At 44.7% G+C, this 27,249-nt stretch overlaps 1 pseudogene; it reads right to left on the bottom strand.

Moving 5' to 3' along the window:
• Nucleotides 1-247: 247 nt before the first annotated feature.
• On the bottom strand, nt 248-26,400 carry LOC147733164 (uncharacterized; annotated as a pseudogene).
• Between the last annotated feature and the right edge of the window lie 849 nt (nt 26,401-27,249).

The following is a 27,249-nucleotide window of genomic DNA, read 5'->3' as shown; positions in this document are numbered from 1 at the left end:
GATCCAGTTCTTTACTCACTTTTCCCAATTGACTTTGGGCAGTTCAAATTCTCTTTGCTACTATTTACTTTTTCAATCGGAGGTAACACTATAAAGGACCATTCAGGTGACTTGTAGTTTTGATTTGGTCTTCTCACTCTTTTTGACCTTTGGACAACTTCTATTCTTTTTCCCAACGACTCCTTTTGACTGGTTATTTCATTTACTTGATTTTCTGGCTTTATTGCTTTGTTAACCAGTTTAAATCTTAGTCCATCAATCTCTTTTGGACAATTATCTCCTTTACAAACTCTTTTTGTCTTAGGCTCCGTGGTGTTATGCTCCACTCTCCAAGCCCTTTTTCTTGAACTCTTTCTCAATGGAGTCTCATCTGCACTATCGTCAGTTTCACTTTCAGTCTCTTCAACAGTTTTATTTATGACAAACTTTATAATGTCTTTTTCTTTTTCAAGATCAGTTTTCTCTCTTGACAGTTCTTTCACTCTGTTAGGAACATCTCCATAGCTGGTACTTGGAATCTCATCCTTATCGTGAGTTATTTCCTCTTTTCCAGTGTCAGGATTTTCGTTCCTGCTTCCAGAGCTTTTAGACTGTTCTACAGTACTTTCTGGATCACCAGTTTTATCTCCACATTGCTCAGTGTCCCTACTGGTGTCAGTCTCTACTAATTCTCGATCTTCAGATTGATCTTCAGAATTTGGTATTTCGACAGTTTCTCCTTCTCCTTCAGATGCAGAGCTAGCATCTGATACTTCCAGATGTCGACGTTCTTGGCGAGCTTCAGTATCTGGACTTCTCTCTGGTTCACCTTCAGAGTCAGAATCCATTGTGCTTTCACCTTCCTCGCTTTGATTCTCAGGTTCAGGCACACAAATGGTGTGGCTTGCATGCACCCACCTTTTTACTCAGGCACATTTAACTGCAGTGGTGCTGACCAATATGACTTGTCTTGGTCTCTGCCAACGAGGCACCAAACAGTTTCTTCTGCGATGTACTTTTATCCGAACCCAATCTCCAGGAACTAGATCATGAGCTGGATTTTTCTCTTTCGTGTTTGATTCAGTTCCCACCTGATGGAACACAGAAGTCACCACGTCAGACAGATTTTTACAGTAATCCAGTATGATGTCATCATTAATCGTTAACAGTTTATTAACTGGTACAAATGCTTGTCTCATCACCCTGCCCATTAAAATCTCTTGTGGACTTTATCCAGTTTTTCTGTCAGGTATGCTCACTAAGGTCATCAAAACAAGTGGTAAGGCATCTGGCCACTTTAGTCCTGTTGCCAAACACATTTTTGCAATTCTGTTTTTTATTGTTCCATTTACTTGTTCAACCATTCCTGAAGCCTCAGGTCTGTAAGCACAATCCAGTCTCTGATGTATGTCCAGTGCTTCACAGATCATTTGCATAAATTCATTTTGAAAGTGGGTTCCACAATCAGTTTTGATTGTCACTGGAAATCCGAATCTTGGGAATACCTCACGTAAAAGCAATTTTGCAACAGTTAGCCCATCATTTCTCCTCGTGGGGAAGGCATCTACTCATCGAGAGAACAAACAAATGATCACTAAAACATATCTGAGTCAGATACAAGGTGGAAGTTCAATAAAATCCACCTGCATTCGTGTGAATGGACCTCCCTCCCGTCCTATGGTTCCAAAACTCACAATTGTTTTTCTGTTTGCATTAAATTGCTGACATACCAGACATCTCTGGCATAAGCTTTCAGCAACCATCTTGAACTTAGGATTGTACCACGTTTGTCTAAATAAGTGTGGCATCTCTCCCAACATGAGCTTGACCATGATACATTCGGGCCATGTTTGAAATGATGCTATCGGGCATTACTGTTCTTTCATCTTTGTAAACCCAGATTTCATCTTCCTCTCTTCGTCTGCATCCTGCCTTTAACCAGACATTTTTCTCTTCCTCATCAGCTTCTTCCTGCATTTGCCTCACTTCCTGCCAAGTCTCAACTACTGTTATTAGCATTAAAGAACTTGAACCATGCTCCTTTTCCCTGTCCTGATTGATGGATGCAAGATTTTTAGCACAGTATTTTGCAATTGAGTCTACATACCTGTTACCTCTGGTGATATAATCATCCCCCCACCACAGCAATTTTGTCAGGCAATTGAATTGCATCTATCAACATTCTCACGAATTCGGCATTACGTATTGGTGATCCTGCAGAAATCAAATAACCTCTTTGGGACCATAGCTGTCCGTAATCATGAACAACTACGAATCCATACTGACTATCAGTCACTATGGTAACCTTAATTTCCTTTCCCAGTTCACATGCTCGAATCGAAGCAATCAATTCCGCTATCTGAGCAGAACGAATTCTTTTCAGACAAGATGCTTCCAATACATCTGCCACTGTGCAAACTGCATATGCTGCACTCAGAACACCTTAATTTGTCCTGAGACACGAATCATCAACAAACATCACATAATCTCGTTCAGGCAATTGCTCATCTCTGATGTCTGGTCTTGGTTTGGTACAGTATTCAAGAACATCTAGGCATTTGTGATCAACCTCATTTCTTACTTCTGTTTCCATGGTATCAGGCAATAACGTAGAAGGATTGACATTTACACATCTGGAGATTGTCACATTTTCAGCTCCCAGAATTACCTTTGCGTACTTTGTCATCCTATTGTTGGTCAGATACTGTGTTTTTGTCCTAGTGAGGAGAATCTCCACAGAATGAGGTACATACACTCTCACAGGAAATCCCATCACTATTCCTTCACTTTGTTCTAGACATACTCTTGTAGCTTCTACTGCTTTTAGACAACCTGGCAATGCCTTTACAACTTGGTCCAAAACAGCTGAGAAATATGCAATCGGCTTTCTCCGTTTTCCATGTCGTTGAATTAGCACTGACAATGCACATCCTTCTCGTTCACTGCAGTTTAGTTCAAACTCTTTTTCATAGCCAGGCATCCCTAAAGCTGGTGCTTCACATAAGCTTGTTTTTAGCTGTTCAAATGCTTCCATCTCAGTTTTGGTCAGAACTATAGGGTCTCTGATATCTGCTCTTGTTAGTCTCTGTAATGGTTTTGCTATCAGTGAAAAAATCCGCTAATCCACTGTCTACAGTAACCTACCATTCCCAGGAACATTCTTGTCTTTAGGTTTTTGATGGCTGCATTCCTTGTATCATTTTAATTCTTTCTGCAGTGACTTGTCTGATTCCTTTAGCAATCTTATGACCTAAGTATTGCACTTCTTTCTCACAAAATTGTAATTTAGATGGAGACACTTTATGTCCCTCTTCTGTAAAATAATTCAGCAATTCAATAGTATCTGTTACAGATGCATCTTTTGTCTTCGATGCCACTAGGAGATCATCAATGTACTGAACCAATACAGACTCTCCAGGCATGCTCAAACTTTCTAGTGATTTCTTTAGCAACTGATTAAAGATAGATGGACTTTCAGTATACCCTTGAGGAATTCGGCACCTTGCCAGAATACGATCTCCGAACCGGAACGCAAAAATTGGCTGGCTTTCTGGGTGCAATGGAACTGTAAAGAACGCATTACACAGATCGATCACAGTGTACCATTCTGCATCATGGGGAATTTTATATAAAATCACTGATGGATTTGGGACAATTGGACAACATGGGACAACTATTTTATTAACCTTTCTAAGGTCCTGTATAATCCTAAATGTTCCGTTTGGCTTTTTCAATCCCATTATCGGTGAATTACAAGGACTACTTTCTATCTCTCTCATTAATGCCTTGCTCAATCATTTTATTTATCACAGGAGTTATTCCTTCAATTATTTCTGCTGTCATGTTGTATTGGGGAATGTTCTGATAACTCACACCTTCTTTTATAGAGACTTTTACAGGATCTACGTCTTTCATTAATCCAATATCTTCTCCTGTGAAATCCCACACCTTTTCTTTCACTACCTTTTTCAATTCATCAGGTATCTTTTCTCGATCAAACACAGGAAACAATTTATTTAGTTCTGCCTCAATCATAAGCATGGTCATTTTATACAGGCTATCTTCATCTGGAGTTTGCAGTTCTATGCCATCTGGTGAACTGTATATGGCACAGTTCATTTTACACAAGGTGTCTCGTCCTAACAGATTTACGGGACTACTGTCACACACCACAAATCGATGCATGTCTTTGAAATTTCCAATTTCTACTTCAACTGGTTGCGTTAAGGATGTTTTAATCTGTCTATTAGCTACATCAACAACTTGGATGTGCTCTCCCGAGAGAGGAAGATTTTGGACTTCCACTGATCTAACAGTAGAACGGGTAGCACCAGTGTCCACTAGGAAAGTTATTTCTACATCATTCACTTTTCCGTTCACAAATGGACCAGACCGATCTACCTCAAGAGTGGCTCCAAGCACACACTCTTCTCCCTCTCAGGCACCGTCAGAAACTTTCATCCGACTCACTCCCGCCTTCCTCTTGTAACCAATACTGGGGACTCACATTCACTCTAGGCGATCTGTTTACCTGCTCGCCTCCGCTGAATCCGGTCTCTGCACTGTATCTCTGTTGATTTACACTGTGTGGAAGTGGCGGTTGTGGCACCTGACTTTGCTCAGTAACTATCTGCTGCTGTTGTGGTTGCTGTTGAATTACCTCATGCTGCACCTGTGGATTCAATGATGTATTTTCAGGATTAATTCTTGGTTGATACTTACACTCTTTTCCTCAATGCCCTATTCTGCCACAATTATGTCAAGGAAACTTTTTCTTGAGCTCTTCTATATTCCCTACCAATTTTGTTTTGTTGAAATTTCCTTTCAATTTTCAACTTGCATCAGTGTTTTTATTTTCCAATTGTGCTACTTGGTGTTCTGCTACCTTCATTTGTGCCCACATAGCTTTTTCTTTTAGCTTCTTTTGTTTGGCATCGATTTCTTCACTACAATATTTAGCTTTTCTTAAAACATTATCTACAGTGCTCGACTGCCATCCTATCATACTATGCTTAATCATGTCTCCATTTTCTGGCCTTAATCCATACCCGAATCGATATATAAAATGATTCATGTCCTTTTCGCTCAACTCTTCATATCCACTGTATTGTTTAAACACTAACAACAATCTTTCATAGAATGCATGTACAGATTCTTTCCGTTCCTTGTAGTTCTATTTTGACCCAATCTGTCTCTTTTGGTGGAATTTTATTCTTCAAAAATACTATCACTTGTTCGTATTTTCTCATTACTTCTGGTGACAGAGCACCTGTTACTTTATCACGAGGATGTTCTTCTCTCGGACAATTTACAGATATTTTACACTCAGTCCACAAATCTGCTGGCACAACTATGTCAAATAATCCATCCAGATCAACCCACAGTACTTTTGAAACCATCACAAATCGATCTACCTGTCGATACCATTCTACTGGTTTTTCTCTCAATCTGGGGAAATCATTTGTAAATGATAGTATATCCTGTCTACTCCAAGGAACATGCACATACCCTCCTCCTGGTATTTCTCTCATTTCTCTCTAATTTACTGTTGTTTCTTTTTCTCTGACTGGGAACGCTAATGTAGATTTATCACTAGCCTCTTCTTTCTTCTTTGCCCATTTCACTCTCCACTTATTCACATCCCCCCATTTCCGTAACAGCACAATCAATTATTTTATTTGGGTTAACCTTCCGGCAGTATTCATATTTTCAATGTCTTTTTCTGAAAAGTCTACTCTGTAGGATTTCTGCAATGTTTTATTCTTTGCAAATTCTACTTCAAGTTCATTTGCGAATCCTTCTAATTGATCATGTACAGACTTCGCTTTCCATGTTATACTTTTGCACATGAACATGAGTTCATCATCTTGATATGTCTTTAATCTGTCTGTTCCAATTGTTCCAATAATTAGTTCTTCCATATCGACTTTTAATCTAATACTTTGGGTTCATTCTCTTTTAATTTCAAAGTTTTAAGCCAATCACTTAATTCTTGTTCCGACAGCCCAATAGGAGTTTGTGTTAAATCTATGTTTTCAATACTCTTTTCAGGTGTAGCAGAATCAGATTCTGCTCCGGTTGCATATTTATAGTATAAACCCTTATTAAAAGTTAGGTCAGGCGGATTTACATTACTTGCTCGTCTGATTTCTGATAAGTCTGGATAAATATTTTCTTTTACCTTTTTTCGAACTTTGCTGTAAAGGGATTGTTAAACTTGGCTCTTTTATTCTTTGGTTTTCAAACACTGGGATTACAGGTCCTATTGTCACTGGGACTGTTACTGCTTCTATATTTTTCGTAAGCTCTTGTATCTTCTCTGTCAATTCATTTGTAGATCGTATATATTCAGCAGTACTAGTTTGTTCCTCAACTCGTTTTTCTACTCTATTCATACTTCCTCCTTCGTTATTCTGTTTGGGAGTACCAGTAAGTCTTGTTTCTGTCATTGAGGCGTTTAGATTATATCTCACTTCTACTCTTTCTGGTAAATCTCTAAAATCGGAAAATTGTCTTGGGGTTTCATTAATTCTATCCTCTACTGGTGGAGCATTAGATGTAGTCCATAACAAACCTGGTTGATATGGTGGCGGTCTCCTATTTAATATTTCTTCCAATACAGCATCCTCTGATTCACTATCACCATAACTTTCTTTCCCTGTTTCCAAATTTTTCCTCTTTTCTGTACATTTCCGCCCTTCGTATTCATCCACTAATCTGACTGGATACATGCCATCACACATGTCAGCATTTCTCCATCTTCGCATTCTACTCTCATGTGTCTCTCCCCATAAACCACGCAATCTACCTCTTGGTCTGATATGTCTTTCCGACCTTTCTCGTTCCATTTAGTGCATCAAATCTTCCCATTCAACTAAAGCTTCAAATTAAGTTGGTCTATGTCTTGGCTCAAGCTTCATCATCCTTTCTCTCAAATTTCGCAAAACTGCCAGATAAAAAGATCCGACCTCTGGAAAGGCTAATGCACCATCATTTCTGGTATACCTTGCCCAATTCTCTAGCCAAACACATGTATGGTAACCATATTTTGACAACATATAGAAAGCAGGCGTTTTCGGAGGAGGAAGTAATTTTCCCTCTCTTGTTCTATCGCCTTATCCTTCACAAACACATTTTTCAATTTCTTAAACCATGTTTTTTTCTTTTCCTCTTCGTAATAGTAATCAATTTTTCTGTAAATTCCCTGTCTTTTCAAAAGATCGCATACTTCTCAGTTGCCGTTCCGTAACACCAACGTATCACAACGCGGTTCACACTAGCGTACCAATTAGAACAAGATACGTCTCCTTAGTGCTTAACCAATAGTTTCGCTGCTTTTCGGTGATGCACCAATCAGCCCTTACTCTGTTTTGATCCCAAGGACCAATCCCTGCGCGACACTTTTGACGTCAACAGCGCTCCGGCTACTGCAGCGCTGACTGACCCCTCCTTTACAGGATTTATTGAGAAGCCGTATTTACAAGATATACAACTGAATCGGTTAGTAACTTACACAAAACAACTCCATTCGTCTGTTTCGCTAAACAAAAGTGATAGTTTTCTCAATTACACAAGTATTCTGTATTTCCAGTAGACAGCGCTTACCTCTTCTCTACCACAAAATTTTGCAGTCGCCGATAAAGTAGCACCACTTCCTCTACTTTACCCTTCTCTCAAGCTCGGGTTAAGCTCTATTACTCTCCCAGCAGTAAGTTTTAAAACAGGATACGCAATGATCCCTGTACTTGAAGGCTAAGATTTTATAGACTGTCCTCGCTATACATTTATCCTTTCACACGTAGGTTCCCTATACTTGTGATGTGCGACAACACCACTTGTGATATACGACGATACTACTGCAGTATACGACGATACTACTTTTTGAAACAGACTATGCGATGTGCGACTTCACTTGCCACACTTCCTCTGCCTGCAGACAGAGTGACCAGCTTCACGCAATACTCGGAAGCCTTTTCAGGACTACATATAACATAATACAAACCCAACAGATGTTAGTCATAATTCTGTACATCAAAACTCTTATATAACGCTTTATACATAATCCTAGCTAATTCTATAGTAACCAATGCTCTGCTACCAATCTAACAACTGATGCAGTGCTACTCCAGAAATAATTTCTAAAATCATATCACCTTTCCCTGAAGTACCAAATCATATATCTACTCATCAGTGGGGCCCATAACACTGTGATCAGTGAGATTCAAAGGAGAGCTGCTGTATCATAGTGGAGCATCTAAATCAAAAAACTAAATATTGATACTATTTACACCTGCAGTTTAAATGAGTTTTACCATGGTTTTATTTAACAAGACATTTATATTAGACACACCACCATTATGGTCAACGAATCTACTAGTAAAAATTAGGCGTAGGAAAATACAAGACCAGCTTAATTCTCCATTTAACTAATTTTTAATAAAAGCAAAGTTTTGCATGTCTGACAGTTTATTCGCTTTATTTCTTTCTTTATTCAAAGTAACTTTTAAAAGGAAAATTTTTATTTCAAATAGTCATTTTCATTTATTTTAAAGATTCAGAAATAGACATTATTATTTAGATTTCAGAACACAAGTTTTAGCAAAAGACAGATAGTTCCCAAAATTCATTTTTCTCCTAACTTCCCTAACTAATAACCTCATCGAAAGCTCAGTTCTCACTCAAAGAAATAAAACATTTATTCAAGAACATTTTACATCTCAGGAAAATCAGCATTTTCGACAGCATCTCAGGAGGAAATCGAAGAGGAGCTTTTTCTTAAGGGAAATCATGACTTTATATGTCTTTTTTACTAACTTTATCTATCTACAAAAGTAACTATCAGTATAAACTCGGATTCTGATTCGACACATTTGGGGTGGATGAGCATCACCTCATCATTCTAACATTCGCTTTCCGTTGTGTTAGCTAAATTTTAAAGAGTCCTTTGTTTAAGAAAGTCTTTGGCCTTGTCACATCCTCAACTAGCAACTCCATGAACTTTTCCCACGTTCAGTAATTCAAACATCCATTCTTTTAGGCAGTCATCAGGACTTCCAGGGCATGTTGTCCTTGAACTGGTTTCGTTCGGGCACAGGCAGCTCACATTCATTCTTGGTTCTGCCGCACGTGCGCAGTATCTTTCACTGTCACAGTAATCGAAAGCCTCCATATTTTAGTAGGCCTCACGAGCCAGAATTGGAACTATCTTAGAAACAAACACAAATAAATGTTAAATATGGAACTATAGCCCTTCTGTTGACCGCCCTCCATACTAAGGTTTTCCTGTTAGTTATTACCTAGCAAACAAGCGACATATATGCAATTTATACTCACGTATCCTTCGGTTTCAGCCACAAATACATGCACAAAAAGCACATTTATGCTGCTTTTGTTTATTTTGAAGCTTTTGCATTATTTCACATCTTGACAACAACATTAATTAGTTAGTTATATTTTCGCCTTACAAGCAGATTAGTATTCCCACGTGTATTTATGTGTGCATTCTATACTATGTTGGTTAATGTTTTCCACACCATGCAATTAATAAAAGTTACAGTTATGAGGAATTTACTTTGCGAGGGGTATACAAAATTTTGTTTATCCACCTCGCTCCATCAGGGGCATGTAGCTGTTATTGGGCATGAACTGTAAGAATTGGGGCAATTTGCTTCTTATGTCCCAGGTAGATGGCGAGCAGTGATAGGTTTCTCAGGGAGTACGACTGCAGGTGTGCTCATGCTGGGAAATCAATATTCACCCAACAGTGCATTAACTGATTGTCCAACCCAGTGCTTTACTTTGATAAAGAAAATAACTTTAATACACACAGGAAACTCAATATTTCACACAGAATAGGCTACTGGTACAAATGCTCTACTGGCACTTGCACAATTGTGCCTGGGGGCTCGGGTCCCCTCAATGTCTACAATCTTCCCAGATATTATTCCTACATATGCTCCCTTTCTGAGTTTGAGTTTTTTCTGGGCAGATATCAAGACGCCGGTGCAGATTCCCCCTTTTTTTACGAGTTTGTGAGCTCAGTTCACTTAGCAGTCATGTGCTATTTCTTACTCCAGCGAAGTCACTCAGGCTTATTTGGGTGATCAGTGAGAACCCACAAGATGCATCGGATTCACTCCCTTTTTTAGGAGATGTACCAGCTGGAGATTCTCCTTCACTGTCACTGTGACCACAGCTGGTAGCCACAGAGGCTGGCGACCGGAGTCTGTAGAGGTGTACAGGGAGAGTCGACTCAGGCCTTACTTGAGTTCCCGACTTGAGCTGATTATACAGAGAGCCTGCTCTCACATTTTCTCCTGCACACAGAATGCTGTCTTCAGCCTTATTGTTTGCACTAACCCTCATTCCACTGAGTTCAAGCTGCTTCTGGCTCTCCCTGGACAGTCATACCTCCTGAACAGTTGGCAGACTCCTTCCCTCTCAGCAGGCCTGTTGGCTTGCAGACAATTCAGGTTTAGGTAAGACTTCAAGTGATATCCCCAACAGTTTTATTTCTCTGTTCATTCATTTCATTTCTCTTCTTCTATACTCTCTTTCTCAAACGTGCTTCTCTTTTGTCTGCAGCCTCTTGTTCTGATTGTGTATCTTCTTGTTTTATGCCGTATTCACACTCTTATACCTTATTGTTTTCAATTCCACTTATTTTCCTGTACCCTTTTTGCATTTCCTTCCATTTATTTTCAACTTTTGATGTCCGCCATTTTCTGTCATGTTTCGCTGTATTCCTCTTCTCCTCCTTTTCAGCTCCTCCCTCCTTTTCTAGCTGAGTTATTTAGGCCTTGCCTACCTGACAGCCCAACCTGTCTGTTTGCAGAAAAGATATCTCAGCTTACAGTGTTCTTAGAACCAGCCTTTTACTTACAATTGGTTTCATCAGCTTGTGTGGGTTTCCTTCGTCTTTGGGTGCTTGTTGCTCGTCTGGACCATAACCTCATTACATTTGTAATTTTAAAGCTTACTTTTCAAGAACCACATTTTTTTTCTTTTTGGTTATGTACTCCATGAGAGTGCATGTGTTTTCCAGTTGTCTCCCTCGTGTACCTCTCTTTGTCCTTCTGCTGCCCTCCATGTTCTCTTTTGCCCATGTGCTTCTAGTCCATCCCCCTCTGTGTTGCGTTCTGCCCCTCCCTGCAGCTTTACGTTCCTCTCTTGCTAGCGTACTATTCCTACTCTCCAGAGCTTGCCGTTGTTCTCTCTTGTCTATGTTGTGTACTTCTGAACCCAACCAGTGTTCGAAGTGGGTGGGATCGGCATGGAAAGGCATCCCCCTACTTCTTTATATATTAAATAATAGATTTCGTTCCCCTATTTTTTTATTTTAAACATGCATCCCCAGACAGCAGAGATAGCCAAGGCTTACAGATAAGGCTCAGCGTTTGTGGCCCTTCGGGGATGGATGGGTGAGCAGAGAAGGAAAAGGACTCTGTCTTTTCATTCTTGCCCAGAGAAGACAAGCACAGTGTCCAGTTCTGCTCAGCCCTGGGAGCTGCACCCCCCTTCTTTCTTCCTCTTATTCCCTCTCTTTCTATCTAACTCTTCCTCACTTACTGAAAACCGTGACTCCAAGAAATGGTTCTCAACCCCACTTTCCTCCTTTCGTTTATTTGTTCTCCTATGAAATGGATCCAAAAAAGAAAACAGTGGTTCAAAGTGGCCAGATGGATTAAATGCACACCCAAACATATCAGCGTCATTTGAGAGAGTTTGCCAGTAAGTGCTACTTTTATCTTCTTGTCTTTCTTTGAAAAGCATTGTTTTATCCAGGTGAGGAAGTGCACCAATCCTAGAGGTACTACAATGCCTGATTGATGAGTGGATTGGAAACCAAAATGTGTACTGCAGTTCTGTGTTCATGGATGTGGTCTTTTTAAAAGCCATGGATATTAAAATGAGTTCCTTCCTGCCCCTACCTTTTCAGGGAAAAACACTCACAGATTTTTGATTAATGAGTATATAAGATGATTTACTAAATCTTGCATTCCCTATGAGTGTTTGCTTTTTCCAGGATGTTGGTAAAAAATTTTAGGCAGCATATTACTCTTACCTATGGCGCAATTTGAATCTAGTCGCTTCCAGGTGTTTATAGAGGGGCACAATTGGGTTGTACTTGAAGGCGGTGTGAGTTTCTTTCAGTGGAGCAGTATGGTGTTCATTGGGGGAGAGGACGTGGCACTAAAGTCAGAGCTGCTGAATTTGGAACTGGGGAACCAGGTGCAGCCTTCATGACCCAGAGGAAGTACATTCCCATACTAGGCCTTAGAAGGCCCTGCAAGGCCTTAGAAGCCCTGGTTTCTTATCACCAGTAGATGGAACCTAGCGGTGGCAAGTGTGGGGGGTTAACCTTGAAGGCTTGTCCACCACAGTCCTTACTGAAGTTCACCTCCAGTCTAGCAGGGAGGCTATGAAGCAGCACACCCTAGAGCGACAGTGACTCTGTCACTGAGGTCACAAGACCCTTGAGAAGGGCCGGCTCTAGGGCAGTGCGACCGGTGTGACCGCAATGAGCGCTGACGTTAGGTGGAGGCATCAGCAACAATAAAAATTTCATGATAACTCTAGTGATTAATGTTCTTCTTAGAGAGCGGTCAGAGTTTTGTTCTAGTGGAAGTTGTGACTCATAGAAAGGTAGTGCTGAAGGTTAATGTGCCTGCTGCAAAGAACACGTATCATGCAGATCACAAGGTTCACATAATGTAAACAGGTCAGTGGGTTACTGCTTTTGTCAGAGAGATCTTTTTATTACTTGCAGTTTATAAGTTAAAATCCTAACATAGAACAGTGAGCTATTAACTGTCATCTAAGAGCTAAATACAACTGCAAGGTTAAAATGAGAGCATTATCGTTTTTACCCCCAGTCTTTGATTATCGTAATGTTGCAAAAAGTGTTCATTTGGATAGCAATCAAATCTGATTATTAAATAGAACCACCCAACCATGGTATTATGATTGAAATTCTAAGTTTGTGTTTCTCCAGATCAATCACTATTAAACTATACCACCTACTAGTATGGTTGTCATGTGACTCCTACACCTTGTGGTCCTTACTCTTATGTAACATTTCCTATACAGTGATCACACTTGTATAATTGATTGTCTCTGTGTAATGTGTGTGATGTAAAATGCTCTGATACCCTACACTGATGGGAATGGTGCTGTACATCCAATTGAATGCACCTGAGAGTGTGGTTATGGAGACTTGAGGGGAACTTTTAAAGGGTGGTAGTGAGGGAATCCATTGCAGAGGTAGTCATTGGGGGCACCAACAAACATTGTTGCACAGGAAGCCATCAGCGCTAAAGCCGGCCCTGCCTTTGAGGCCAGTCCACCTCACCCATTGGTACCTCCATTGGTCTTGTTTCAGTAGTAGCTGCAACTCACCAGGGATCGACAATGCAGGATTTGCACGCACACCAAACTAAGGGGCATATCAGCAAGCAGCAGTGATAATTATCACTGGCCTCGTACAGCGTGCAAAATCCTAACACCGCCTAACGCTGGGTTCTATCGCCCGGTCAACGCAATATTTACAACGCGCATTGCCGAGGCGATTGAAATCCCGACAAAAGCGTCGATAGGCATAAAATATCGCAGGAATACCGAAGATAAAACAAACAGTCAGAGGAAACCTTGTAAATAGGGAGAGGTGGATCTAGCATTATGATTAAGGCTCCCTGTTTTCCGTTTTTATGGTTTTTTACAGATAAATACACACAGAAAACAATGTGTTTTCTGTCTGCATTTATTTTTAAAGGTAGATAAATACAGAAATGTGTGCTTCTTTGAATGAACCTTCGTGCTGTCTTTCATGAATTATAACCCAACAGCTGAGCAGATGGCATGTTAAATGAAAGAACAGGATGACATTTCTTTAAATAATGGCATTTGTCAACATTCATTTGTGGTATCATGCTAATATTTACCAGTAGATGTATTAGCATGTAATATTTGGTTGCTTAAATAGTGAAAACATGACAGACATCAAAGTATGAGTGCGCGTGGAACAGTTGAATAAATATGGAGCTGTACAGTTTTACAACTCAATTTTTGCGCAAAACACAAAATGAATATGGATAAATACAGATAAAATGGGCAAACAATAAATATGGATAAATACAGACGGAAATGTTAAAAAATTAAATACCATAAAACCGGGAGCCCTAATTATGATCCACCTCCCATTCAACATATTGCTAAGTCGTGAAATTATCAGGTGTAAGGAACCGGTGAAATACCCGGTTAGCGCTACTTTTAATGTCGCTAGACATGTTAGCGATTAACTAGTTAATAGAGAGTAGCGTGTTAGCGATTGTTCCCGCTGAGTTTCAGTCGGGAATGCCTACCTCGCATCTCATTAGCGATGCGAAGCGCTAAGAAAATGGGCACAAAGGCATGGGTCCATGCGTTAGCGTGTCCATGCTGATAGGGCGTTAGAATTATCGCCGCTTTTCGTCCCAAAATGGACGCTAAAGCAGCGATAAGTCTACTGCCATGCCTTGTAGATATGCCCCCTAAGGCCTTACTTATGGAGCCCTGCATAACATTTAAGCACCACGTTGCTATATATTTACAAAGTGACACATCTAGGCAGATGCGTCACTTTGTAAACCCTTGTGCTACATTATACCTGCATCAGGTGTAATGTATGCAGGGTGGGTGTTCCTCCGCATCAAAGCCTCATGGAAGTGGTGCATAGAAATCTATAAGATTTCAGTGCACCACTTCTAGGACGCCATTGCGTCAAAACCTTATGCCTGCCTCATGGCAGGGGTAAGGGTGACGCAGGCCCTTTCACAAGGGGCTTGCCCCCGTAAAAGGACACATTGATGGAGTTGCGGCTGATTTTGGACACACCCCAGCAATGATTCACTTTCTTTTCTTTCAAAACAAAATTTTATTGTCGACAGATGAATCAGCCCTGGTGTAACTAGGGTTACCAATCTTACTATAGACATAATAGTATCAGTGATGTCAACATTTACAGTATCAATATATAACAGTGTAGAAGATAAGGATATCTGAGTTAAAACCCAAACAATAAACAACAATGCCCTATTCCCAATATGTAGTCTAACGTATGTAGTTCCCAACCACCCAGGTTGAATAAATGCTATAATCCAATCTGTTCCTCATCATCTTATCATCACACCAACTCCTCAATATTTGAAGCAGGGGGAATGGGATCAGATATCCGCCCACCTCTTCCTTTTCTTTTGGTGTTTCTGGGGGCACCCCTTCACCTTGAAGATTGATATCTCAAGCGCCATAGAGAAATCATGACCCTTCTTCCAAATGTCCACCGATGGCAGGGACGCATCCTTCCATGCCCTGGCAATATCTCGCTTTGCCAGTGTGAGTCCAAGAAATAATAAATTGCCCCCCTATTCCATCTGTGATATGTAGCATAGCCAGATGTGGTGATTGTAGCATATCACATCTCAGTACTTCCTCGAGGCCAGCGATCACCCCCCAAAACGTCAATAATGCCACGCATTGCCAGACGGTGTGCATGATAGTGCCCTCTGCGACCTTGTAGCGCAGGCAATGGGGCGGAGGCGATCAGTCCCGCCCACCAGAGCCTACATCTAGTGAAATAGACCCGGTGGAGATTTTTAAATTGGGCAAGGCGGACGCATGCTGCGATGGCCGAGCTGCATGGGGACTCCAGCGCCTTGGCCCAATCATCGTCATCTATAGGGCCAAGATCTTTTTGCAAGGTATCCTGTGTTGTGTTGAGTGTAGTGGAGCTATTGGTCACAAGTGTACAGTATATCGCAGTAATTTTGTGGTCACCCAATTCCGCCATAAAGACTTTGGCCTCAATGGGATGGAAGTTGGGTATGTCTTCTTGGTGTGCTATATAGGGGAGAATGCATTGCGGGATTGAAGGTATCTGTAAAACTGCGAGCAGGACATGACAAATTCTGTTTGGAGCTCCGGGAAGGACTTTAAGGTCCGACCATGTATAACCTCCCCAACCGTAGAGATACCAATGGCCTCCCAGCCTGCGAATCCGGACAACATGGACAACTGTGGCAGTAGGCTGTTATGCCAAAGACGGGTCTCCTTCGTCAATCTACCCCACCACCCAATCTTGCGCATCGCTTGCCGCCATGTCACAAAAACCGTCCTGGTTGCAGGCGGTAGCGTTTTAAGCATTGGACCCGAATATAGGATCATATGTAGTGACGTAGTGTCCATTAACCAACGGTTGACTACATAAGATGGATCTCGTCTGTCGCCATACCACCAGTCATTAAGGATATAACATGTGAAGCAGCATGGAATGCCTGGACATCTGGAGTCACAATACCTCTGCAAAATGTAGATTAGAAACAGGTTCTTAGAGCCATGCGTGCTGCACCCCACCGCCAAAGGAAGTGACTGAGGATGGATTGCGTTTGGTTGTCTAAACCAGTTGGCTAGTATTGGGTAGGGGTGATTTTGAAGCTGATACAGGAGGCGAGGCAGGAAAACCATCTTAAAAATGGCAGATCTGCCAAACAGAGACAGTGGTAAGTGCAACCAAGAACGCACCTGTTCCTTGACCTCTGTCCATAGTGGGCTAGATTCCTATCTCTTGCGGGCTTAGAGGCCGAAAGGAACACCCCAAGATATTTATATCCACCTGGGACCTCTCCTGTCCATTCATCCAATTGGTCTCCCCCTCATAGTGGCCATAGGAAGGATTTATGGGCATTCATATAGAGACAAGAGATCTCGCCAAAGATTAGCATCATCCTGAGTAACCGCGGGCCCGGTCTATTGTGTAAAGAAGAACAGTACATCATCCGCATGTAGCGCTATGCGGTCTGAGGCTTCCCGTGACCACTCAAAGCCATGAACCTGGGCATCAATCCTTACCCAAGCCTTGAGCGGCTCCATGGCTAATACAAAAAGTTAGGGGGACAGGGGACATCCCTGTCTGGTTCACAACACAATGGAGAAGGTCCGTGAGGTTGAGTTTGCCATGCGGACAGAAGAAATAATGTTGGTGTAGAGGAGGTGGATATATGTGAGGAGGCGGGCCAATATTCATGCGACTCAGGAGTGCGAAGAGGTAAGTCCAACTAAGCGAGTCAAAGGCATTATCAATGTTAAAATATTTGTCAAAGCCTGCTGCACTCTGTGCTGAGTCAGTGAAAACCTCCCTGGCAAGGCCATGTATACCTGGGATAGTTAAGGGGCAGAGTGTCGGTTGACAGATGCGGAGAAGCAGGGTTCTGGATTTGTCGCCCCATTGATATATCCGACTATGGGTAGTGAACCATATGTTTGTGGTGTAGTAAGTAATTGTCGGCGTACCAATCAATCAATGAGTTGGGCCTCTGTCCGTGTCAGCATCCCACGGCACTGCTTACGCTGTGCAGTGCAGAATGCGATATCGACCCCCCTTGAGTGTAGGTTTCATAGCCTCTCATAGAGCTTCAGGAGATTCAACTTTGTGCATGTGTAATCTGTAACTGCTCATTTTGCAGATGCCATGGCAAAAGCCATCAGCAAAATGGAGAACGTCTGGGATTTAAACGCAACTGTAGCTGCACAGGGGATTGGTCAGATAGGCCTCTAGGCAGGATTTCTGCTGTCTCACCAGAGAAGTATGTGAAGTCGTGGTCTGTTGAGTCAGTGACTAGTCTCGATTCTCGCGTGTCCACCCATCGACCCATACTACGCCATCTATTCTTCAATGGGCACAGTACATCATTCCAGTCTCCCCCAGCTACTATCAGGCCCAGGGGGATCTCCGTCCAGAGTGTCATTAGGCGCTCTACAAGGTTCCATGCTATGGGTGGGAGGGCATATATGCAACAGAAAATAAGTGCTTCACCATATAGTGTACCTGACATTACAATGTATCTGCCCTGAGGATCTGACCATGTCTTGTTATGAATGTATGGAACGTTACAGTGAATGGGGATCACCACGTTGCCGGAGTCCCTAGTAAACTCAGAATTAAAGGTCTGGATATATCCAAACCGTGCCAAGCATGGAGGCTTGTTGCCTAACAGATGGGTTTCTTGTAGGAGCAGGACATCCGCTTTGTATCGCTTAGCTTGGTGAAGTATGGCCACTCATTTAAAATTATCGAAAAGGCCACGGACATTACAGCTAATAATGTTAAGTCTCCGCCCCCTGGATTCTGTCCTGGCAGACGGCATGTGTGGTGGTGGGACATGTAGATGTGAGCTGACGCATGGGTGGTATGGTCCAACTGGGAACTATGTATGTAATGAACGATAATGACACTGGGAACAAACAATAACTTCCCATAAACCCGCTTATCCTCCCTCCCATCCCAATACCTCAAAAAAGTTGAAGCATGTATCGCAGCACAGTGAGTATCCTGCCCCCAACGGAGGGTAGGATGAACTCCCTGCCAATGGATCCCGGATAAACATCCCTTGTACATTGAAGCGTCTTAGAACCAATGAGATGTATGTACAGAGGTTGCCCTTGTATTCTTGCCATCAACTTTATTAAGTGTCCATATAGGGCTCTTCAGATGTTGAATAGGATGTTGTCGGCGCCAGCTAACCCGCCATGAAGCCCATACGGGATTTACTACAAGTTTTGCACTATCTCTTGGAGTGCGACCAATGATGTTGCTTGTCACTGATCCTCAGGAGATCAGGACCGGGACCCCCAGGTGAAGTGTTTGAGTCTATCATGGGTGGAGTGTGGGGCTGAAGTTTCACAGCTTCATCTGTCCAATTAAACACCTCCTCAGGTGTCACAAGGAAGTGTGTCCGTGATTGATAGGACACCCTCAAGTGGGCCGGGATAAGCAGGGAATACTGAATCTTCAGGACCAGCAGGTGGGCTTTAGCTTCGGCAAATGACTGTCAGCACTGTTGAACCATCTTAGTGTAGTCGGGAAAATCATAAAATGGTGGGAGGTGTAGGTCAGGGTTTCCTTCAGCCTGGTCTGCTGTGGAATGACATCCCTATCCTTATAGTTAAGGAATCTAGCAATAATTGGTCGAGGTCAGGCTTCAGTGGTGGTTTCTGCAATTAAGCTCGGTGCGCACTTTCAATTATGAAGCATGGAGACATTGAGTTAGATGGAAGCCAGTCTGTAAGCCATTTAGTAAGGAAGTCCTCAATATTTTTTCCTTCGCAACCTTTAGGAAATCCCACAAAGCGAGGTTGTTTCTTCGGGCACATCCCTCCGCATCCTCCAGACAGTTCGCAAGGCCCTTTGCGGGTGTCTCTAGAGTGGATACATTCTTTTGAAGGATGGATACTGTGTCTTCCACTGTTAAAATTCGAGACTCCGGGCTGTAATATGCTGTACTGCTTTTTGGAGGTACTGTCAGAGTAACTGAACATTTGAGGCGACGGTACCGATCTTAGCCTCCAGCATGTCTCTGGATTGTGTGATTGCTGCAAGCAACGCTGCATTATCCGGTATAGGTGTTGCAAGGTTCCCAGGGTCTGGTGGCTGGGCCACAGTGCCGTTGTATTTATCCATTGTACATTGTTTTGAATTTGTGCCTGGCAATTTATCCTTTACCATTTTGTCTGGGTACGTACGGGGGTCGCCTCTGGGCGTATGTCTAGGTGCACACAAGTGTGTTAAGGCAGTCGTCGGACCGATGACTCCAGCCGGAACACGCCGGAGAAGTGTCCGGAAACAACATTTGGGGAAGGGCACCACACCCACAAGACGCACCGAGCCCTAGCCCAGCCACCTCCGTGAGTAGGCAACCCACACCCCCCCCACAGGCTACGGTTGACAACTCCTGTGCTTCAGCCCCACAGAGGATCATAGTTTCCCCTTACGGTCAGGTCTGGGGCTTCCAGCCATAGGCCCCGAGGTGGACGAGCAGAACGTAGTCAATGTGGCTCAAGGACACCCTTGCCTGGGCTCCACAACACCACACCTGTAGCTGGGTGTCCTTGCTGCGGTCAGGCGACAATCTGCCGCTCGACCTCCCTGCAGGGGCTCCATGTCCCACAGCAGAGCCTGTATTAACAGGGGCAGTGCGGGGTCACAGGGCACTCACCATCCCACTGCCACCAGTGCCCCACGCAATGCACACAGAATAGCCGGTAAAGCCAATTGTTGAGGTCGGAGCTGTAGAGATGTTAGTAGAAATCTGAGGGGGTGATCATCAAAGGTACAAATTCTTCCTCCACTAGCACCCCCAAGATAAGGCAGGTCACCTCGCAAATGGCAGCGCAGGCCCCCCCAATCTGCCAACTGTAATCAGAGCAGTGCCCGGAGGGGAGCGAGAGGGCGGAGGAAGAGGAGAGAGAGCACTCACCCCTGGCCTCCCATCAGCATGGTCACGGACTAGGCCACACCAATCCATGCAAGTCCGGCCTCTGGGTCTCCCCCATCAGGGACACACTGCAGCAGGTCCAACAATGTAGCCATGGCCCTGGCTCCTCCTCGAACTCCCACAGCAGCGCATGATGCAGGGCAGGGGGCACTATGGCCCGATATGGCCGCCGAAGTCTGGGAATCCACATCACTCAGGGTGAGGAACTCGTATCTCCGGTCCAGCCGTCAGTGCCTCGCCCAGCCGCGGATCCCGCTGGGCAGGGATCCCAGCGCCAACAAAGTCCCCTGCAGGGAGACAGCGGCTAGGGGGTTTTACCCCCCCACTCACGGCTATGCACACTCCGGAACAGTCAGACCATGCCCATGCTGCAGCCCGATGTGACCACCACGATCCAGGCCGAGACACCGATGAGAATAGCGGGATGTCGCGCCTCCAGTCCCACAGCGCGTCACACCACCGTAGGAGGGTCACCCTCTTCCACCAGGGGCAGAGAGCAGCCTTAATCACCTCCAGGGCCTACCACGGCCCACCCAGCGGTGCAGCGCTCACTCCAGTGCGTTGTTCATGTCAAGGCTGGCGCTCCAGGCCTTAATCTACCCGTGGGCTATGCAGCAAGCACCAATGAATGTCTCTGAGGGAGGCCCAGTCAGCAGCGGGGCAGCACGAAGAGCCGTAGAGGGTGCGAGATGGAAATAGGCACACCAATGCAGCAGGATTAATAAAGGATTTTGTGGGGCTATGGAAGCTACCTTAAGGCGCGCCTTCCATGTTGAACCCCCAGGCCACAATGCATCACTTTTGTGCCTACAAATACGTCAGTTATACTGACGTATCTATAACTCCTTGTGACATGATGTGCCATACTTAAGCCGTCAATGGTGAGGCTACTCGTTTAGTATTCTGCTTGCTGGAAATCACCTGTTCTATGTATGCTGTATTTTATTCTGTGAAACTTGCAGTGTGTAGAGCGCTACTTCAATGTGTTTGCGGTGTACTTTTCCGGCTATTTTTAATTTAAAAACTTCAACCTCATTTTTAACTTACTTTTGTTGCTCACCTCGCCCCGTTCCATCGCGGCTGGGTGCTGTTTGTTGTGGAGGGCGTCATCAGATCTCTGTACCTCCCTTCTGGGTGACGCATTTTCGGGTCTCAGGGGGCGGGGACCGGTATTTGCCATCAGCGCTCACCTACTTAGTATGGTGGGGATGCAGACATGTGCAGCGAGCGTGCCTTAGGCGCACCTCAGGCAAGCCCGTCTGTGCCTGGCAGACGCCAGACAGGTTGAAAGTTTGGGTAGAGATATTCCCGCCTATACTAGAGGGGATTTGTTGGCTATTAGGGCGGCAGTGAAACCTTGTGCTCATTCTCTGGGCAAGGCACCTGAAGGTCCTTTTTGCAGTCTACACTGCATTTTTGATTCTGGGGCCTTTACCCTGCATTGTATGGCATCCCCCTGGGCGGGGCACAATATTAAGATTTGTAGCCTGAACTGCCGCTCCCTAATGAAACACGTTCTCGACGTCTATGTGCTGTTGCAGGATGAAGCTCTTGATGCTCATTTCTTAATGGAAACCTGGCTGTCAGCTTATACAGTGGCGGAGCCCGGTTTGGCACCCCCCATGGCTTCAATATTATGACGTTTAACAGAGACTCTAGGGTGGGTGGTATTGCAGTAATTTTTAAATCTTGTTATACATGTCCCTTCACCAAAATGGCTATTGTTGGCTGTGAGTGCGCATGCTTTGGGATTTCCTTTAGCGCAGGCTTTACCCTGTCTGGACTACTGGTCTATCGGCCCCCAGGTCCCTCTAAAGAGTTTAGAACTGCGCTTATAGAATCGGTCAGTTCGCTGGTAATGAGATCTGCCAATTTCACTGTTCTCGGGGACCCGAACTTGCATCTGGATAGTCCTTAGGATCCGGAGTTAAGTAGTTTTCTGGCTGACTTTGAGGCATGTCAGCTGTTTCGACTGGTCCAAGGTCCCACTCATTGGGCCGGCCATTTGCTGGATCCAGTTTTCGCCTATCTCCGCTCCCTCACAGTTAATACCCCAGCCCCAATGTGCTGGTCAGACCACTACATGATATCTATGTTTCTCACTGGGGTAGAGCCCTCTCAAAAGGTCGAACAATTCCACGTCCTTCTGTCCACAAATGTCCTTACCATACCGGATGAAACGAACTTGGCTGACATAGCACTGTCGGACTGGATCTGTCAACTACTGGACGTGCTTATTCCAGCCAGGTGGTGTAAGTATCGTAACGGGTAGAATAAACAAAATGGAGAGCAAGGGTTTTGAGGGGCGAGTCCCTAACCCTGAGGTATAATCAAGTAAACAACGAGGACTGGCCCACTGTGTTGGAGTGATGGAATCTTGTTAGTATCCCATGTCACCTGTAAATGTAGCTGTGTCAGCTGGGCACAAGCAGTCTTTGTTTAAAAACCCCTCACACAGCAACCTGGTTGGTGTCATGCTTCATCATGGGGGTCCAACCAGGCAGCCGAGTGCCGCTTGGTTGTGCTTCAACGCCTGACTACAGCGGAGCGGGTGTCGTGCAATAGTGTGAAGTGGATGAAGGTGAATGTTAAAATGCACCTCTGGGAATCCTTGCCTGGTAATTTATTTGTGGCGGCCCAGGGTGTCAATTAAAAACTATGTGCTGCAACTAATAGTAAAAAAATTATGATTACTTAGTTGACTCGATAACGGTCTACATGTTTCAGTCCCTGTAGAGTCTGGGCGGGACTTTCTTCAGGACCAGGGTGAGTGAGTGGCAAAAGGAAAGGCCATGTGTTTTAATCTCCTGCACACGCGCTAAGGTGTGTGGAAAAAAAGGTGGTGGAAGGCGCGCCTGTGGGTTACAGGTACCTTCTGGGGAGCGAAAAAATCCTGTGGGAAAGAAGAACAGACAATGCACACCAATGCGTTAAGAGGATTGCTGCAAGCGTGCGTTCGCTATGTTACAACAGGTGTTCTGTGGCGTGCATGGTGGTTGCTGATATCAAGGAAAACAGGTGACAGTGGGTAGAGCACAGCACGCTGTGAGTGCTAGCATGCCTGTGCTGTGGACTATAATGGTGGCGCTATGGAGCCTGGTGGGTGTTCACAGTAACCTAAGTGTCCCCAGTGTCTTAGCCGTGGTGGTGCCGTCACCTATGGCGGCTGGCCCTTGCGCCACCAAGGAGTTGATGTTCTCAAATGCGCAACAGGTAAGCTTTTAAATGTGCTGTATTGTTACAGTGAGACTCACATACATTTAAAAATTACGTAGTGACAGACATACATGTAAAAATTATATGGTGAAACACACACACACAATTAAAAGATGCCAGAGAGTAAAGCGCCAATAATTACATCGCTACTTATGAAGGTCCAGAGAATCTGGCATCTTTTAATTGTGTGTGTGTGTTTCACCATATCATTTTTACATGTATGTCTGTCACTACGTAATTTTTAAATGTATGTGAGTCTCACTGTAACAACACAGCACATTTAAACGCTTACCTGTTGCGCATTTGAGAACATCAACTCCTTGGTGGCGCAAGGGCCAGCCGCCATAGGTGACGGCACCACCACGGCTAAGACACTGGGGACACTTAGGTTACTGTGAACACCCACCAGGCTCCATAGCGCCAACGTAATAGTCCACACAGGCATGCTAGCACTCACAGCGTGCTGTGCTCTACCCACTGTCACCTGTTTTCCTTGATATCAGCAACCACCATGCACCTCATAGAACACCTGTTGTAACATAGCGAACGCACGCTCGCAGCAATCCTCTTAACGCATTGGTGTGCATTGTCTGTTCTTCCTTCCCACAGGATTTTTTCGCTCCCCAGAAGGTGCTTGTAACCCACAGGCGCGCCTTCCACCACCTTTTTTTCCACACACCTTAGCGCGTGTGTAGGAGATTAAAACACGTGGCCTTTCCTTTTGCCACTCACTCACCCTGGTCCTGAAGAAAGTCCCGCCCAGACTCTACAGGGACTGAAACATGTAGACCGTTATCAAGTCAACTAAGTAATCATTATTTTTTTACTATTAGTTGCAGCACATAGTTTTTAATTGACACCCTGGGCCGCCACAAATAAATTACCAGGCAAGGATCCCCAGAGGTGCATTTTAACATTCACCTTCATCCACTTCACACTATTGCACGACACCCGCTCCGCTGTAGTCAGGCGTTGAGGCACAACCAGGCGGCACTCGGCTGCCTGGTTGGACCCCGATGATGAAGCATGACACCAACCAGGTTGGTGTGTGAGGGGTTTTTAAACAAAGACTGCTTGTTCCCAGCTGACACAGCTACATTTACAGGTGACATGGGATACTAACAAGATTCCATCACTCCAACACAGTGGGCCAGTCCTCGTTGTTTACCTAAGTATCGTAACACCAAGTCCAGTCCATGGTACAGTGACAAGTTAGCCAGTTTGGGTAAAATCTGCAAAAGATTGGGACAGGTGTGGAGACGTGATTATGACTCTATTGCCAAGGGGCATTATCAGGCAGCCACCAAAGTTTACCACAGGGCCATCCAGTCAGAGCGGCAGCCTACTATGTAGCCGAGATTAAGGGCAGTAAAAATCCCTCTAAATGTATCTTTGGTATACTTAAAGATCTCAAACAGGGAGGGTTGCCCCCCGCACCTCGCAATACATCAGATGAGCAATGTGACGCTCTTGTCTCCTTTTTTGTGGAAAAGGTGGAGAATATCTACAATTCTTTCTCGCCAGCTTCCCCAGTCCTGAGTTCAGCACTTAACCTCTGCACCACCTACACTCTTGTGTCCTTTCCTTCCATCTCGCAGGATGAGCTGCTTGTTCTATGCAGCAAAGTGAAATCCGGTTCTCCTGCTGACCCCCTTAAACCAGAACATTTTATGAACTCCTTATCCTTGCTTCTGGCCCCTCTGTGTCAGGTGATTAATCTTTCCTTGTCACGAGCAGTTGTTCTAAGGACTTGGAAACAAGCCAGGGTGACCCCCCTGTTAAAATAGCCTTCTCTGGTACAACTAAATTGGAGAACTTTCGTCCCATATCTCTCCATTCATGGATATCTAAGATTACGGAGTCCCATGTCAACTCCATTCTGACAGGCTACTTGGAAGACAACATCCTGGACATCTCCCAGAATGGCTTTCGCCCTTGCCACAGCACAGAATTAGCCCTCCTGGTAGTGACTGAACATCTGAGGGCTGCATTGGATGAGGGACGTACATCGGCACTGATTCTATTAGATTTCTGTGCCGTGTTCGATACAGTCTCCCACCAGATTCTGTTGCAACAGCTGAAGGAGGCAGGGATCTTGGGGATGGCCCTTGATGGTTTGCCTCCTTCCTCTCGGAGAACACCTTTCAAGTGTTGCCTCCCCCTTTTTCCTCTCGGACCCGTACCATTCAACAAGGGGTGCCACAGGGCTCAGCGTTGAGCCCTATGCTGTTTAGTTTGTATGTTCAACCTTTAGCAGTGGTGGCTAGGAGCAGAGGCCCGACACTGATATTGTTCGCCGACGATACTCAGTTGGTTTTGGCACTCTCTGGCAATTCAGCTCAGGATGCCAGCATGTTTTTGAGCCATTTTATGGCCATCTCTAAGTGGATGTCTGCTAATTGTTTGCAGCTCAACGCTAGCAAGACTGAAATCTTGTTGGTTGGGTGGGATGGCGAGTTGTGGAGTGAACAATGGTGGCCTACCACTGTGGTCATGTCTCCATCCCCAAACAGATAGTAAAGAATCTGGGAGTTTGGGTGGATTCCGCTCTCAGCTTCCAGGCCCACATCAAGAAAGTGGCAGGAACCTGTATGGGTATTCTGCATGGGCTTAAACCATTGTTAGGATATTTTGACCCCTCTATTCATCAGGTCATCATCCAGGCTGCCATCCTGTCGAGTTTGGATTACACCAAATTGCTATACTTGGGGGCTAATAAGTCAAATATTCTTAGATTATAGAGAGTCCAGAATGCGGTGGCCAAAACCCTTCTTAGCCTACTGAGGACTTGTTCCAACTCTGTTGCCATCCGCCGACTACACTGGTTGCCGTTGGCCAGACAGGTGGAATTCAAATCTCTGTGCATGGCTTTGAAGATCTTCAAGTCCTCCTCCCCGGCCATCTTGGCCACACTGCTTTTGCCTTATATTCCCCCCTGCAACCTCCGCTCAATGGGCCAATACTTGGCGGCGGTTGCCAGGGTGAGGAGAGTGCAGACGGGGTCCTTGCCGTTGGCACACTGGCGGCCAAGCTTTGGAATTCTCTTCCACTGTCCATCCGTAGCTTAAACAATTATCTGGCATTCCGCAAGGCAACCAAAACCCATCTTTTCCCTTCACTTTAGGCTGTTTTTTCTTTGGTGGTCCCCTCCCTCTGACTGTTATTAGCGCTGGGACGCCCCTTGGCTGGGGCAGCTGTGCGCTCTATAAACCATATACCATAACATAACATGGTGTTGCAAGGAGGGCGCACTCAATCAATCAATAAATCAGTCATTTGTTAAGCGCAATGGTCTCAAGGCGCTGGGGGGGGAGGTGGGGGCCGCCACTGATCGAACAGCCAGGTCTTTAATATCCTCCTGAAGGTCAGCAGGTCTTGGGTCTGTCGTAGGCTCAGTGGGAGGGTGTTCCATGTCTTGGCAGCAAGGTGGGAGAAGGATCTCCCGCCGGTGGTTGTTCTTTGGATGCACGGGACGGTGACGAGTGAGAGGTCGGCGGAGCGGAGCTGGCAGTTGGGGGTGTAGAAGGAGAGCCGTCTGTTGAGGTAGGCTGGGCCGGTCTTGTGGAGTGCCTTGTGTGCGTGGATGAGGAGCTTGAAGGATATCCTCTTGTTGACGGGGAGCCAGGGTAGGTTTCTCAGGTGGGGGGTGATGTGGTCGTTCGTGTCCTGGTACATCGAGGATCAGTCGCACCGAGGCGTTTTGGATCCGTTGTAGTCGTTTGATGAGCTTGGTCGGGGCTCCCGGGTAGAG

This window comes from Lissotriton vulgaris, chromosome 2_1 (genome assembly GCF_964263255.1).
Source record: "Lissotriton vulgaris chromosome 2_1, aLisVul1.2, whole genome shotgun sequence".
NCBI classification, from domain to species: Eukaryota; Metazoa; Chordata; class Amphibia; order Caudata; family Salamandridae; genus Lissotriton; species Lissotriton vulgaris.
This window is presented reverse-complemented; position numbering and strand designations above follow the sequence as displayed.